We start from the raw sequence: 16075 nt of genomic DNA, 5'->3' as shown, positions 1-16075 counted from the left end.
GTGGGTATTAGGGAGGGCACGTATTGCATGGAGTACTGGGTGTGATGCATAAACAATGAATCTTGGAACACTGAAAAAATTAAATAAAGTTTAAAAAAAAAAAGAAAGATAAAGAAAAAAAATGTTATAAGCATGGAATGCTATAAATTTCCCTTAGCTGAATCTCACACATTTTGATATTTTTTAATTTTCATTTTTGTTTAGTTCAAAAGATTTTCTAATTTTCCTTAATTCTTCTTTGACCTGTGGGTTATTGACATGTGTTTTATTTGATATCTAAGTATTTAGAGAGTTCCTTTTATCTTTATGTTATTGGTTTTTAATTTGATTCCATTATGCTCAGCTAACATATTTTCTCTGATGTTGAATATTTTTAATTTGTTAGAATTAGTTTTAGGTCTATCTTGATGAATGTTCCATGTGAACTTGAAAAGCATGCTTACGCTGCTGTTGTTGGGTACAATGTCCTGTAAACATCAATGAACTTCAGTTATTTGATGATGTTGTTCTGTATCACTGTATTGTCACTAATTTTCTATATCTATTAGTTCTACTGATTACTGAGACAGGACTATTAGAATTTTCAAAAATAATTATGGATTTCTTTTTCCTTTCAATTCTGTCAGTTTTTGGTTTATCTGTTTTGAAGCACTGATGCCAGATGCACACATATTTAGGACTATTGTGTCCTACTATTGAATTGACCATTTTTTGATCAGATCATGTGAATATTAATATATTCACACCACTTTTCTTCTGACTAGTGTTTGCATGACATAATTTTGAAATCTTTTGACCATGTATTATTATATCCTTGTATATAATTTTATTCAAAAGGTGTTTCTTGAGGCACGCGGGTGGCTCAGTGTGTTAGGCCTTTGCCTTCGGCTCAGGTCATGGTCTCAGGGTCCTGGGATCGAACCCCGCATCGGGATCTCTGCTCAGCATGTGGGGAGCCTGCCTCCCCCTTTCTCTCTGCCTGCCTCTCTGCCTATTTGTGATCTCTCTCTCTCTCTGTCAAATAAATAAAATAAAATCTTTAAAAAAAAAATTTTTTTAAATGTGTTTCTTATCCACCTATATCATTATATCAAAAGTGTGTTTCTCATAGCCAGCATATACTTGGGTCACATTTTTAAAAAACCTATCTAACAATCTCTGTTTTTTAATTGGTGTATTTTTACCATTTGCTTTTAAAGTAGTTATTTACATCTTCATATTAAGGTGTGCCATTCTAGTTTGTTTTCTGTTTTCTCCTCAGTTTTTCATTCATCTGTTTTGTCTTTCCTACTGTTTTTTGGGTTACTTGAACATCTTTCTATTCCATTTTAATTTTTCCATTGTGCTTTTGCTATATTTCTTGGTACAGTTTTTTTAGTGATTGAACTTAGCTTTTCATAACCTACTTAGAATCAATACTTTACCACTTCAAAAGAAATGTAAAAAACTTGCCACCATATAGGTCCTTCCCCCTTTTATTTTTTAGCTGTATCAAATATAACATCTACATAGACTGAAAATTGCCTCTCTAAACAAAAGTTTAAACCATTCTTATCCACGTTCATTTCCTTATGAACTTTATAATCCACTTGTCAATGTCCTTACAACAGTTATCTGGGCTTTTGATTGAAATTTCAATAAAATTATAAGTATGTGGGGGGATTACCATGCTTGGCACATAAGAGATCCCCTGTAAATATATGTTGAGTGAATGAGCAATTTGTATTACTTAGGGTTCCCATAGAGCAACATGGTATGCCTTTCCATTTATTTACATATTTTAAGTTCTCTTTTTAAAAATATTCAGTCTAGGGGTGTCTGGGTGGCTCAGTCAGTTAAACATCTGCCTTTGACTTGAGTCATGATCCCAGGGTCCTGGGATTGAGCCTATCCAGGTCCTTGCTCAGCAGGAAGCCTTCTTCTCCTCTCCTTTTGCCCCTTCCCACTACTTGTGATTTCTCTTGTGCTCTGCACTCTCTCTTTCTCAAATAAGTAAATATAATCTTTAAAAAAAATTTTTAAGTAAAACAATTTAAAAACTTAGTCTATCCAAATGTCATAGAATTAATCTACATATGAGTGGCTCAATTTGAACCAACCTTAATACTCTGACTCCCTTAGCCATAACTGATTTGTCCAGGAATGGACATCTGACCCAAATTGTGATGACTATAGGCTTTATGAGAATTTAAAATTCAGAAACAGAAAAATTGTTGTACTTTCTCTGAGCCGGTAGATGGAGTGAAATGTGGAGCGCTGCCTCAGGGCAGTCATGGCACTGTCCCATATGGGAGAGGCCTCCAAAGGCAGGAGACAGAGCTCTGAAACCATTTATTATGTTCTTGGTTCTAGTTATTTCAGAAGCCCAGCTGAACTCTTGCTCTTCCTGCAATTAAAAGACAAAATCATCCTTTTTAGCCTAAATTTGTTCAAATTGAGTTTCTGTCATTTAAAACCAAAAGAGTCCTAACTATCATAAATATCCATAGTGATTCAAAAAGGGTTCTTTCTACAGTGCCAAGTAAATATCACTAGAGAAACTACTTTCATGAATAGGTAATGATTATTATTATAATAATTATCCACTAAGTATTAATATATATGGTAGCTTTTAACACATTTAAGAGTGCTAGAAAACTATTTTCAAAATGTTTAAGAATTTTCCTTGTAATCTTGCCCAACTTAATTATGTGGTAAATGATAGATAATGCAAGTCAATCAAAGATAAAATTTAGAGTATCCCTTTTCAAATTATCTTAAATTATGAATTAATTAAATATTGTAGTGCTAATTTTTTTCAGGTGCTATAATAAGCTGCCATAATTAGAAACCACAGAGATTTTTCTAAAAATATAAAAAGTCTTACAAACACTTCAATAGTAAGACGGGGCTGCCAAATGACTTACTAGTGATATCATTTATTCCACGAATGTCATAACTCAAAATAAAATGCTAAGTAAACCTTTAGCTGTTAATATTCTAGGCTGTAAAAGAAGAACCTAGGGAATTACTTATCATGACATAGGGAAGTTCATTTGCTCTCTTTGCTCTCCATAGCTGGGGCTTGTTATATTCTCCTATAGTCTCTTCCTTTTCTTACCAACCCCCACCCCTCCACACACACATTCACACTCTGAAGCCAACCCAATTCTTGCTCAGTTTTAAAATAGATTTAAGAAACCCCTCCCCAGAAGCATTGAAGTTTGTGGTTAAGTAAGCTTAAGATTATATTCTTGCTCTGATCTTACTCCTTACAACAAACTTAAGGCCCAGCTTTAACTACCTGACAAAATTCCATGGCTCTAGAGAGTAAGAATATGACCTACCTCCTCAGACTCTTAGCTCTGAAACCCAGAGCCTTGACCCTGAACCCTGGTGTTTGCCCCTGGCTCCATTGCCCTTGCTAGAGCTTCTCGATGCCAACCACCCAGCTGTTCTTTACCCACCATCGAACCTCCTTCTTGTTGTGCTCACCACACCTGCCAGGACATCTTCCTGACACAGGATAACCTGTGCCCTATACATTAACCTTCTATCTTCTTCTAGGACCTCCATCTAATCAGATAGGAGCAACTAGATCCCACAATTAAGCCTTCCATCAGCTGCTCTTTGGGCTAATACCTTAACCCTAGTACTAGCATACCCTGAAAACCTGGTCTTCACTCTCTGTGTAAATCTTTTCCTGATGACTAGGCAGAATTGTTTCTACACCTGGAAACTACAGCATTTTCTGTGAGACTCTATTATTAGATGCAACAAACGTCATTATAATTGTTTACCTAGGTATTCCTTGAAGTCGAGCACCATATCCTATTCAACCTTACATTCCAAGTGCTTAAGCATACTTCTAAACCTTCGTAGATACTCAATAAATGTGTATAATAGTAAAGTTCAAGTGTAAAAATGCCTCAAAAATGTTCTCTATTAAATAGCATGTGACCATCACCAGTTATTCAGAAAAGCTATAGATCCTTTTTGTGATTGGTAATCTTACACGATAAAATTTTCTCCCTCTCCTAAGCACCATGGTATCCAGGAAAAAGAAGAAAGACCACTATTTCACTTCATCTGAATCTGTCTTGAAGAACCGTAATGACGCTCACGTTTTTCAGGCCATAATAGGAAATTCAAGGCCAATACTGCTTTTTTCCAACTATTTCAGTGCCTGTGTTTGACCTTTTGCTCTATAGCAGTCATCAATTTTAACAATGAATTCTGGAATATGGGATATCATAGTATGATGACAAAGTAAGAGGACTAACATATTAACAACCATTAAAAATCATAGGAATGCATGGCACAAAGTTTAAGATAACAAGAATGCATGATATAAAGGTTAAGACCATAGAATTCAGAGTCATACTCATGACGAAATCCTGAGTCTCACTGTGTAATATTAAGCTACTATTGACTTAACCTCTGTAAGGCTCACATTTGTCCTCTCTAGATGGGGATATGATTAAATAAGGTAATGTATTTAATGTTTGAAGCACAGTGCCAGGTCAGGCACACAGAAAGTGTTTTTTTCTTAAGCTATTTTTTTATCATTAGCTATTAGCTATCATAGGCTTAGAGAAGCAACAGTGTTTCTTTTCCTTTTTTGGTATTTATTAATTCAAAACTGTTTATTAGTCTATAGGGTCCATAATCAAAGGAGCGAGACTGATACAAAGTGAAGGTCAAGCAAAGCTTTATTTCGCACCAAGCATCGAGAATCAAACTGACCGGCCAGGGCCGTCTCTTGCAAAGAAGCAACCTCTCTCTGACTTACAGACTAGCTTTTAAGGGCAAAGGCCATGTGGTTGGGTCTGGCCATGCACAGGTGGCCAATGAAATTGTAACACAAAGAGAAAGCTGCACAGTCCTGCTAGTTCACGCATAAGTGACCAATGGAATCAATTGAATTACAATTTACCCTATAGTAGATATTTGAACTAGCCTATCACCTTGGTCAGAATTGGCACCCAAAAGGCGGGGCTCATACTCCTTGGTAGCTAGGGAGACAGTATGCGCCCCCACTGATTGGATAAGTTTTACTGTATAAACAACAAAGTCATTCAAAGTCGTAGTTTAACCGGATGGAATCTCTCTGGCTAAATAGGCCCTTACAAGACATCTGCCTTTGGCTCAGGTCATAACCCCAGGATTCTGAGATGGAGTCCCACATTGGGGTCCTTGCTCAACAGAGGGCCTGCTTCTCCTTCTTCCTCTGCTCCTCCCCCTGCTTGTGCTCTCTCTCTATATATATCGAATAAATAAATAAAATCTTTAAAAAAAACTGTTTATTGAACACCTTACCATATATGAGAGACTAAACAAAGTATCATGGGGAATATGAAACTGTGATATATAGTGTCTGCCTGCACAAGCCTATAATCCAAAGGAGGGATAAAACAATGGGCAAAATACTATGGGCAAGGACAGTAAATAGGAGGTGGCCCCCAAAAGTCACCAACAAAGTGCTGGGAGAGTTTGGCAAATGGAGAGAGAGGACATACACTATCTCCAAGGGGAAGAGCCCTGTGTGCTCCGTGTGATCATAGGCACCTAAGAGGTGTCCCTTAAATGCCTGTTCTTTGCCTGATACCACAAATGTTCTGGATGGGCAAAAAGTAGTGGCTATATAAAAATGCCAGTCTGAGGAACTTGAAAGATTTTTTTCTGTTTCTGCTAATTATGATTCTACCTCAGTGATATTTAATTGTATGGTATTCTTTAAGAACGCATAAAGGGATCCTTGCAAGAGCGCCTAATAGGCACTCATTAATTCAGCCAAGCTAAACGAACTGTAAATGAAACTGACAAATGTTATGATCCCACTTGCTATATTTTTCTATATTTCTCTTTTTATATCCCGCAGAAGATAGTTTGAAGATCTCAAGACTCCTGACACAGTGCAGGGAGCCAAAGGGCCAAAGATAATTAATGTGGACGGGTGCTGAATCCATTTTCCTTTCATCTTTAATGTGTCGTAAAAGCCACTGGAGTATCACCCAAAGGCTTAGATTCAATAGTCTTGATGTCCCTTAAAAGACATGGGATTTAATTATCCCATCACTATGCCCCCTACCCCCACTTCCTGGTCTGTAGGCAGAAGTGAGGCAGCACTGACTTGAAGTGGAGAGCTAGTTTTCTGTGCTACATGCCCTGGAGAAGGATAAAGCCATCGCCCATGGGAGAGTTGGAAGAGAGGTTCTTTCCAGAGGCTTATGTCCCAGGGATGAAAAACAAGGATGACTACTTTAGCTGATACCAAGATGAAATCTGTGCTGGGTTTGTATGGAATCAGAGTTTGTAGATGACCATGGGGCAAGTTTGGAGGACTTGTGTTCATCTTGAGCCTCAAATTACACCATTCAACATTTATTCTAGGCTCTGCATATCTTCTCTTTGTAGTCCTCTTTTTTTTTTTTTTTTTTTTTTAAGGGAGAGTGTGAGCGGGGTGGGGGAGGGATAGAGGGAGAGAGACTCTCAAGCCGACTCCGCACAGAACTCAATGCAGGGTTCTACCCCACGACCCTGAGATCATGACCTGAGCCAAATCAAGAGTGGGATGCTTTACAGACTGAGCCACTCAGGTGCGCCTGCAGTCCTTCTTTTAAACACAGATTCTTCCAGCAAAGGCAAAATATTGCTGCAGTATTGTTATACTTTAACAAGAACTGGTGTGTCAGAAACCTTCTAATCGTCGCCATCATGTCATTCTCACAATCACAGCCATCATTTATCAAGTACCTATTTGATTCCAGGCACACCGTATCTGGGCTAGAAGCCGTGAGTACCTCAGACTTAAACACAATTTTAAAATCATTCCTAGCAGTTATAGACGGAGCAAACAATTCTAAATTGTTTACCAAAATTCTTCAAGCCAAACAAATTATTTTTCACTGGTCAGTTTCTAAATATGCAGTTCCACAGATTAGCACAAAATAATCTGTATTTGAGCTTGAATAGTCTGTGCTTATTAATGATATACTTCTTGGAACCACCTGTGGCCACCAGCAAGGATTTTATTTTTTTAAATTTTATTTAATTTTATTTTTTTCAGTGTTCCAAAATTCATTGTTTATGCACCTCACCCAGTGTTCCATGCAATACGTGCCCTCAATACCAGCAAGGATTTTAAATTCAAAGGCACTTAGTTGAAATTTACACATTTACTAACACAGAGCCTGCCTGCCCACCTGCCTGCCCGCCTGCCTTCCCGTCTTCTTTCTTTCTTTTTTCTTTTTCTTCCTTCCTCCCTTCCTTCCTCCCTCCCTCCCTCTCTTTCTTTCTGTCTTCTTCCTTCCTTCCTTCCTTCCTTCCTCCTTCCTCCCTCCCACCCTCCCTCCCTTACTCTCTCTAATTCTTTTAAAAGATTTAATTATTTATTTATTTTGGAGAGAGAGCAAAAGAGAGAATGCACAAGAATGAGCCAGGGGGAGGGGCAGAGGAAGAGGGAGAGACTCTCAAGCAGACTCCCCACTGAGTGCAGAGCCTGACACAAGGCTGTATCTCAGGAGCCTGAGATCATGACCTGAGCTGAAACCCAGGGTTAGGGCTCAACCAACTGAGCCACCCAGGTGCCCCCTTTCCCTTATTGGAAGTCATACTCCAGCTAGCCTATCTCCTTTCCCTGGGTTTCTTTCTTTCTTTTTTCCCCCATAACAGGTACCCTCATCTGACATACTGCATATTTAATTTGCTTCTTGGTTTGTTTTCTGTGCTCTCACCCAGCTAGAAATATGCTCTAGTGTAAAGAAATTGTCTTGTGGTGATATTGTACTCTCAGCATTAGCATAATATTTGGCACGTGATAGGTACTTGATAAATAATTACTGAGTAAATGAGTAATTTTTTTTTCTTAACCACTTGTTCTCTGAATACAAAAGTGGTACACGATGGATGGATGGGATTTTTTAAAACTACAGAATAGCAACAAGAAAAAAAATAAAACTAACACTGGTAATGCCACCAGCCAGAGGTGTTTATATTGTGGTATAAATATGTCCAGTGTTTTTCCTCAATTTCTTCTGGACAGGATTAAGGTTGTGTTTCATATGTTGGCTTATAACCTTTTCGTCATGTGTAAGCACTTTCTTATATAATGGCAGTTTCTTCTATTGCATGATTTTAAGGACTGCATAATAAATATCCTATAACATATTGTAGATATGCTATACCATATTTTATTAATCACTTGTTGACTATTGAGTTTTATCATGATAGATTTCTTTGAAAATTTCCTCCGCTGTCAGGTATCTACTTCTTTTTCTATTTCTTCTCTCTTTTTTTTTTTTAACTTCTATTTCTGAGAAGGATGTAGGATGAACAAACAGATGATTTGTATAATTCTTCAGGTAGGTGTGCCACAGATCATGTAATGCTTCCTAGAGATAGCCCACAGAGGTGCCATGAAGTAAGTGAATACCTATAAAACCCATGCTTAAAATCTCTCTTTGTTGAAAAAAGTTCACTTCTTCTCCAGATTGCTTACATTTATTTTTTTCCTAAAAGCAGAGAAAATCTGTTCTTGGATCCCAAATGGAATAAGAGATTGTCCCTTAACTTCTGCCCTAGGAAATGCAATATACTCAATAAAGGGGATCAGCTCATCCTTCCTTTGGCCCTTGTGCTGGCCACCTAAAGGCTTGCAGTAGACCAGCTGAGGCCCCGTCAGCCTTGCCAAGCTCACCTCCCAAGGTCACCAGGTGAGAGACCATCTAGGGCTCAGGACCACAGAGGTAAGTATAGACTCACACCTTGGGCCAGGGGCAGGGTCAATGGGGATGAAATAGATGTCACTGGATATTGCTGGACACTGCCTCTTATGGGGAGTAGAAGCTTTTAAGGAGGTCTATGTCTGCCGGTGTTCTGCAGTTTCCATCTCTGCAGTTTCCATCTTGTTTCTATCAAAAAACATATGATCTTACCAGGAAGGAATTATCTTTAATTTTAGCAACCCTCTAATGGGATGGTTTCTAATTTTTCATGTTTATAAGTGGTGCTGCTTGATTTTCCTTGTAATACATTCTCAGGCACAGCTAATGTTATTTTCATAGGGTAGATTTCTGTAAGATGAATTAATAGGTAAAAGGAGATTTTTTAGGGCCTTGAGTCATATGCCGATGAGTCATCAGAAAGATTAGGCCGATATTCCCACCACCAGCAGTTGAACAATGTCTCTTTTCATGCACCCTACCAACAGGGCCAGTTATCATTTTGGGAAAAGAATGTAAGCATATCTTTTGCACATAGATGGTATTGTACTGGGACTCTAGACCATGTCACAGATAGTGTTCCAAGAGGAATCAGTTAGAAGTCCTTTTCTCTAGCCTCATGATATTGCTCAAAATGTTCTCCTTCATAGTCTTCTTTTATATACTTTCAAGATATGTGAAAATCAAAATAAAAGAGTAGTAGGTAATTTTAAAAGACAAAACATGGATATGCCATTCTATTCAAACCAAAATGTAAGGATTTAGATTTGTGGTTAAACAGAAAGAATTTCTCCCTATAGATGCTGTTCTAGGATTCCTTACACTCATGAAATATATCCTATATTCATAGTAAAATTTTCCTGAAGAATTTTACAAAATGGTATTTTTATAAGTTAACTGCTGAAATACCTAGGTGTTTTTTTTTTCAGGTATTTAAAGATTTTTATTTATTCATTTGACAGAGATCACAAGTAGGCAGAGAGGCAGTCAGAGAGAGAGAGGAGGAAGCAGGCTCCCTGCTGACCAGAGAGCCCAATTCGGGGCTCGATCCTAGGACCCTAGGATCATGACCTGAGCCAAAGGCAGAGGCTTTAACCCACTGAGCCACCCAGGCGCCCCTGTTTCAGGTATTTAAGGCTATATATGTACATTTATTTTTCTGGGAAAGTCCCAAGAACTATGAATCTCAGCTTTTAAATGGGGCATGTAGGGTGCTTGGGTGGCTCAGTCGATTAAGCGTCTGCCTTTGGCTCAGGTCATGATCTCAGGGTCCTGGGATCAAGCCCTGCATCGGGCTGCCTGGTCACCAGATATGGTATGTATATATACAATGGAATAATACTCAGCCATAAGAGAGAAGAAATCTTGCAATTTGTGACAATATGGATGGACCTATGGGGTATTATGTTAAGTGAAATAAGTCAGACAGAGAAAGACAAATGCCATATGAGTTCACTTATCTGTGGAATCCAAAGAACAAAACAAATGAACAAACAAAAACAGACTCTTCAATAGAGAGAACAAACTGGTGGTAGCCAGAGAGGTGGGTGGGGGATGGGCAAAATAAGTTAAGGCGATTAAGAAATATAAACATCTAGTTATAAATAAGTCATGGAGATAAAAATTACAACATAATGAATTGTTGTAATGATATTGTAATAATATTGTATGGTGACTATAATTATCATAGTGAGCACTGAGTAATGTGTATGATTGTTGAATCACTATGTTGTATACTTGAAACTTACATAACATGGATGCAACTATACTTCAAAAAAATACTTTGAAAAAAAATGTTTGTGGCTTCTGGTTTACCATGGCATCTCTTCATTGGGACAAAAATATCTATGAAGCAGAAGACAAAAATTTCTTATCAATACTAAGAACTAAAATTGACATCTAATCTATTACAAGTAACAAGAGAATATACCAATTAAATATAAGCCCGATGGAGTAAACAATCAATCAATGTTCAATACATGTCATGTTGCCAGAAACAGAGGAAATCTGATGGCTAAAAAGAAAGCAAAAATCTGGGGGAGGAGTCAAGATGGCGAAGAAGTAGCAGGCTGAGACTACTTCGGGTAGCAGGAGATCAGCTAGATAGCTTATCTAAAGATTGCAAACACCCACAAATCCAACGGGAGATTGAAGAGAAGAAGAACAGCAATTCTAGAAACAGAAAATCAACCACTTTTTGAAAGGTAGGACTGGCAGAGAAGTGAATCCAGAGCGATGGGAAGATAGACCGCGGGGGGAGGGGCCGGCTCCCGGCAAGCGGCGGAGCAACGGAGCACAAAATCAGGACTTTTAAAAGTCTGTTCCGCTGAGGGACATCACTCCAGAGGCTAAACCGGGGTGAAGCCCACGCGGGGTCAGCGTGGCCTCAGGTCCCGCAGGGTCACAGAAGGATCGGAGGTGTCTGAGTGTCGCAGAGCTTGCAGGTATTAGAGCGGGGAAGCCAGCTTTAGAGACAGAGCCGAGTGAGCTCTCAGCTCGGGGTTACCTTGAACTGGTCGCAGGCTCGGTGAGCTCAGAGTGCGGCCAGAGGCCAGGGAGACGGGAGTAATTGGGTGCTATTCTCTGAGGGCGCACTGAGGAGTGGGGACCCGAGCTCTCGGCTCCTCTGGGCCAGAGACTGGGAGGCCGCCATCTTCATTCCCATCCTCCGGAACTCTACAGAAAGCATTCAGGGAACAAAAGCTCCTGAAAGCAAATCCGAGCTGATTAGACAGCCCGGCCCCTGGTAAGGGTGGTGCAATTCCATCTGGGACAAAGACACTTGAGAATCACTACAACAGGCCCCTCCCCCAGAAGATAAACAAGAAATCCAGCCAGGACCGAGTTCACCTACCAAGGAGTGCAGGTTCAATACCAAGGAGAGCGGCGGAATTCCAGAGGAGGAGAAAGCAAAGCACAGAACTCATGGCTTTCTCCCTATGATTCTTTAGTCTTGCAGTTAATTTAATTTTTTTTCTTCTTTTTCAATTTTTTTTCCTTCTTCTGCTAAATTTTTTTTAACTTTTACCCTTTTCTTTTTCAATGTTTTTTAACTAGTTTATCTAATATATATATTTTTTTCTTTTTTATATTTTTTCTTTATTCGTTTTCTTTTTTTTTAATTGTTTCTTTTTTTTTTCTTTTTTTTTTTTTTCTGAACGTCTTTTTATCCCCTTTCTCCCCCCATGATTTAGGATCTATTCTGATTTGGTTAAAGCATGTTTTCCTGGGGTCTTTGCCACCCTTTTAGTATTTTACTTGCTCCTTCATATACTCTTATCTGGACAAAATGACAAGGTGGAAAAATTCATCACAAAAAAAGGAACAAGAGGCAGTACCAAAGGCTAGGGACCTAATCAATACAGACATTGGTAATATGTCAGATCTAGAGTACAGAATGACGATTCTCAAGGTTCTAGCCGGGCTCAAAAAAAGCATGGAAGATATTAGAGAAACCCTCTCGGGAGATATAAAAGCCCTTTCTGGAGAAATAAAAGAACTAAAATCTAACCAGGTTGAAATTAAAAAAGCTATTAATGAGGTGCAATCAAAAATGGAGGCTCTCACTGCTAGGATAAATGAGGCAGAAGAAAGAATTAGGGATATAGAAGACCAAATGACAGATAAAAAAGAAGCTGAGCAAAAGAGGGACAAACAGCTACTGGACCATGAGGGGAGAATTCAAGAGATAAGTGACACCATAAGACGAAACAACATTAGAATAATTGGGATTCCAGAAGAAGAAGAAAGAGAGAGGGGAGCAGAAGGTATATTGGAGAGAATTATTGGAGAGAATTTCCCCAATATGGCAAAGGGAACAAGCATTAAAATCCAGGAGGTTCAGAGAACCCCCCTCAAAATCAACAAGAATAGATCCACACCCCATCACCTAATAGTAAAATTTACAAGTCTTAGTGACAAAGAGAAAATCCTGAAAGCAGCCTGGGACAAGAAGTCTGTAACATACAATGGTAAAAATATCAGATTGGCAGCAGACTTATCCACAGAGAGCTGGCAGGCCAGAAAGAGCTGGCATGATATATTCAGAGCACGAAATGAGAAAAACATGCAGCCAAGAATACTATATCCAGCTAGGCTATGCTTGAAAATAGAAGGAGAGATAAAAACTTCCAGGACAAACAAAAACTGAAAGAATTTGCAAATACCAAACCAGCTCTACAGGAAATATTGAAAGGGGTCCTCTAAGCAAAGAGAGGGCCTAAAAGTAGTAGATCAGAAAGGAACAGAGACAATATACAGTAACAGTCACCTTACAGGCAATACAATGGCACTAAATTCATATCTCTCAATACTTACCCTGAATGTTAATGGGCTAAATGCCCCAATCAAAAGACACAGGGTAACAGAATGGATAAAAAAATAAAACCCATCTATATGTTGCCTACAAGAAACTCATTAGACACCTCCAGATTTAAAGTGAGGGGGTGGAAAAGAATTTACCATGCTAATGGACATCAGAAGAAAGCAGGAGTGGCAATCCTTATATCAGATCAATTAAATTGTAAGCCAAAGACTATAACAAGAGATGAGGAAGGACACTATATCATACTCAAAGGGTCTGTCCAACAAGAAGATCTAACAATTTTAAATATCTATGCCCCTAACGTGGGAGCAGCCAACTATATAAACCAATTAATAACAAAATCAAAGAAACACATCAACAATAATACAATAATAGTAGGGGACTTTAACACTCCCCTCACTGAAATGGACAGATCATCCAAGCAAAAGATCCACAAGGAAATAAAGGCCTTAAATGACACACTGGACCAGGTGGACATCACAGATATATTCAGAACATTTCATCCCAAAGCAACAGAATACACATTCTTCTCTAGTGCACATGGAACATTCTCCAGAATAGATCACATCCTCAGTCCTAAATCAGGTCTCAACCGGTACCAAAAGATTGGGATCATTCCCTGCTTATTTTCAGACCACAATGCTCTGAAGCTAGAACTCAATCAGAAGAGGAAATTTGGAAAGAACCCAAATACATGGAGACTAAACAGCATCCTTCTAAAGAATGAATGGGTCAACCAGGTAATTAAAGAAGAATTGAAAAAATTCATGGAAACAAATGATAATGAAAACACAACAGTTCAAAATCTGTGGGACACAACAAAGGCAGTCCTGAGAGGAAAATACATAGCGGTACAAGCCTTTCTCAAGAAACAAGAAAGGTTTCAGGTACACAACCTAACCCTACACCTAAAAGAGCTGGAGAAAGAACAAGAAAGAAAACCTAAACCCAGCAGGGGAAGAGAAATCATAAAGATCAGAGCAGAAATCAATGAAACAGAAACCAAAAAAGCAATAGAACAAATCAACGAAACTAGGAGCTGGTTCTTTGAAAGATTTAATAAGATTGATAAACCCCTGGCCAGACTTATCAAAAAAAAAAAAAAGAGAGAGAGAGAAAGGACCCAAATAAATAAAACCATGAATGAAAGAGGAGAGATCACAACTAACACCAAGGAAATACAGACAATTATAAGAACATACTATGAGCAACTCTACGCCAACAAATTTGACAATCTGGAAGAAATGGATGCATTCTAGAGACATATAAACTACTACAACTGAACCAGGAAGAAATAGAAAGCCTGAACAGACCCATAACCAGTAAGAAGATTGAAACAGTCATCAAAAATCTCCAAACAAACAAAAGCCCAGGGCCAGACGGCTTCCTGGGGGAATTCTACCAAACATTTAAAGAAGAACTAATTCCTATTCTCCTGAAACTGTTCCAAAAAATAGAAATAGAAGGAAAACTTCCAATCTCATTTTATGAGGCCAGCATCACCTTGATCCCAAAACCAGACAAGGATCCCATCAAAAAAGAGAACTACAGACCAATATCTTTGATGAACACAGATGCAAAAATTCTCACCAAAATACTAGCCAATAGGATTCAACAGTACATTAAAAGGATTATTCACCATGACGAAGTGGGATTTATTCCAGGGCTGCAAGGTTGGTTCAACATCCACAAATCAATCAATGTGATACAACACATTAATAAAAGAAAGAACAAGAACCATATGATACTCTCCATAGATGCTGAAAAAGCATTTGACAAAGTACGACATCCCTTCCTGATCAAAACTCTTCAAAGTGCAAGGATAGAGGGCACATACCTCAATATTATCAAAGCCATCTATGAAAAGCCCACCACAAATATCATTCTCAATGGAGAAAAACTGAGAGCTTTTCCTCTAAGGTCAGGAACACGGCAGGGATGTCCATTATCACCACTGCTATTCAACATAGTACTAGAAGTCCTAGCCTCAGCAATCAGACAAAAAAAGGAAATTAAAGGCATCCAAATCGGCAAAGAAGAAGTCAAACTATCACTCTTCGCAGATGATATGATACTATATGTGCAAAACCCAAAAGACTCCACTCCAAAATTGCTAGAACTTGTACAGGAATTCAGTAAAGTATCAGGATATAAAATCAATGCACAGAAATCAGTTGCATTTCTCTACACCAACAACAAGACAGAAGAAAGAGAAATTAAGGAGTCAATCCCATTGCACCCAAAACTATAAGATACTTAGGAATAACCCTAACCAAAGAGGCTAAGAATCTATACTCAGAAAACTATAAAGTACTCATGAAAGAAATTGAGGAAGACACAAAGAAATGGAAAAATATTCCATGCTCCTGGATTGGAAGAATAAATATTGTGAAAATGTCTATGCTACCTAAAGCAATCTACACATTTAATGCAATTCCTATCAAAATACCATCCATTGTTTACAAAGAAATGGAACAAATAATCCTAAAATTTATATGGAACCAGAAAAGATCTCAAATAGCCAAAGGAATATTAAAAAAGAAAGCCAAAGTTGGTGTCATCACAATTCCAGACTTCAAGCTCTATTACAAAGCTGTCATCATCAAGACAGCATGGTACTGGCACAAAAACAGACACATAGATCAATGGAACAGAACAGAGAGCCCAGAAATAGACCCTCAACTCTATGGTCAACTAATCTTCGACAAAGCAGGAAGGAATGTCCAATGAAAAAAAGATGGTCTCTTCAACAAATGGTGTTGGGAAAATTGGAGAGCCACATGCAGAAAAATGAAATTGGACCATTTCCTTACACCACACACGAAAATAGACTCTAAATGGATGAAGGACCTCAATGTGAGAAAGGAATCCATCAAAATCCTTGAGGAGAACACAGGCAGCAACCTCTTCGACATCAGCCGCAGCAACTTCTTCCTAGGAACAATGCCAAAGGCAAGGGAAACAAGGGCAAAAATGAACTATTGGGACTTCATCAAGATCAAAAGCTTTTGCACAGCAAAGGAAACAGTTAACAAAACCAAAAGACAAC

Source organism: Enhydra lutris, unplaced genomic scaffold (genome assembly GCF_002288905.1).
Source record: "Enhydra lutris kenyoni isolate GAN:26980312 unplaced genomic scaffold, ASM228890v2 scaffoldscaffold63, whole genome shotgun sequence".
In the NCBI taxonomy this organism is placed as follows: domain Eukaryota; kingdom Metazoa; phylum Chordata; class Mammalia; order Carnivora; family Mustelidae; genus Enhydra; species Enhydra lutris.
The sequence above is the reverse complement of the archived record's forward strand: the minus strand, read 5'-3'. Positions refer to the sequence as shown.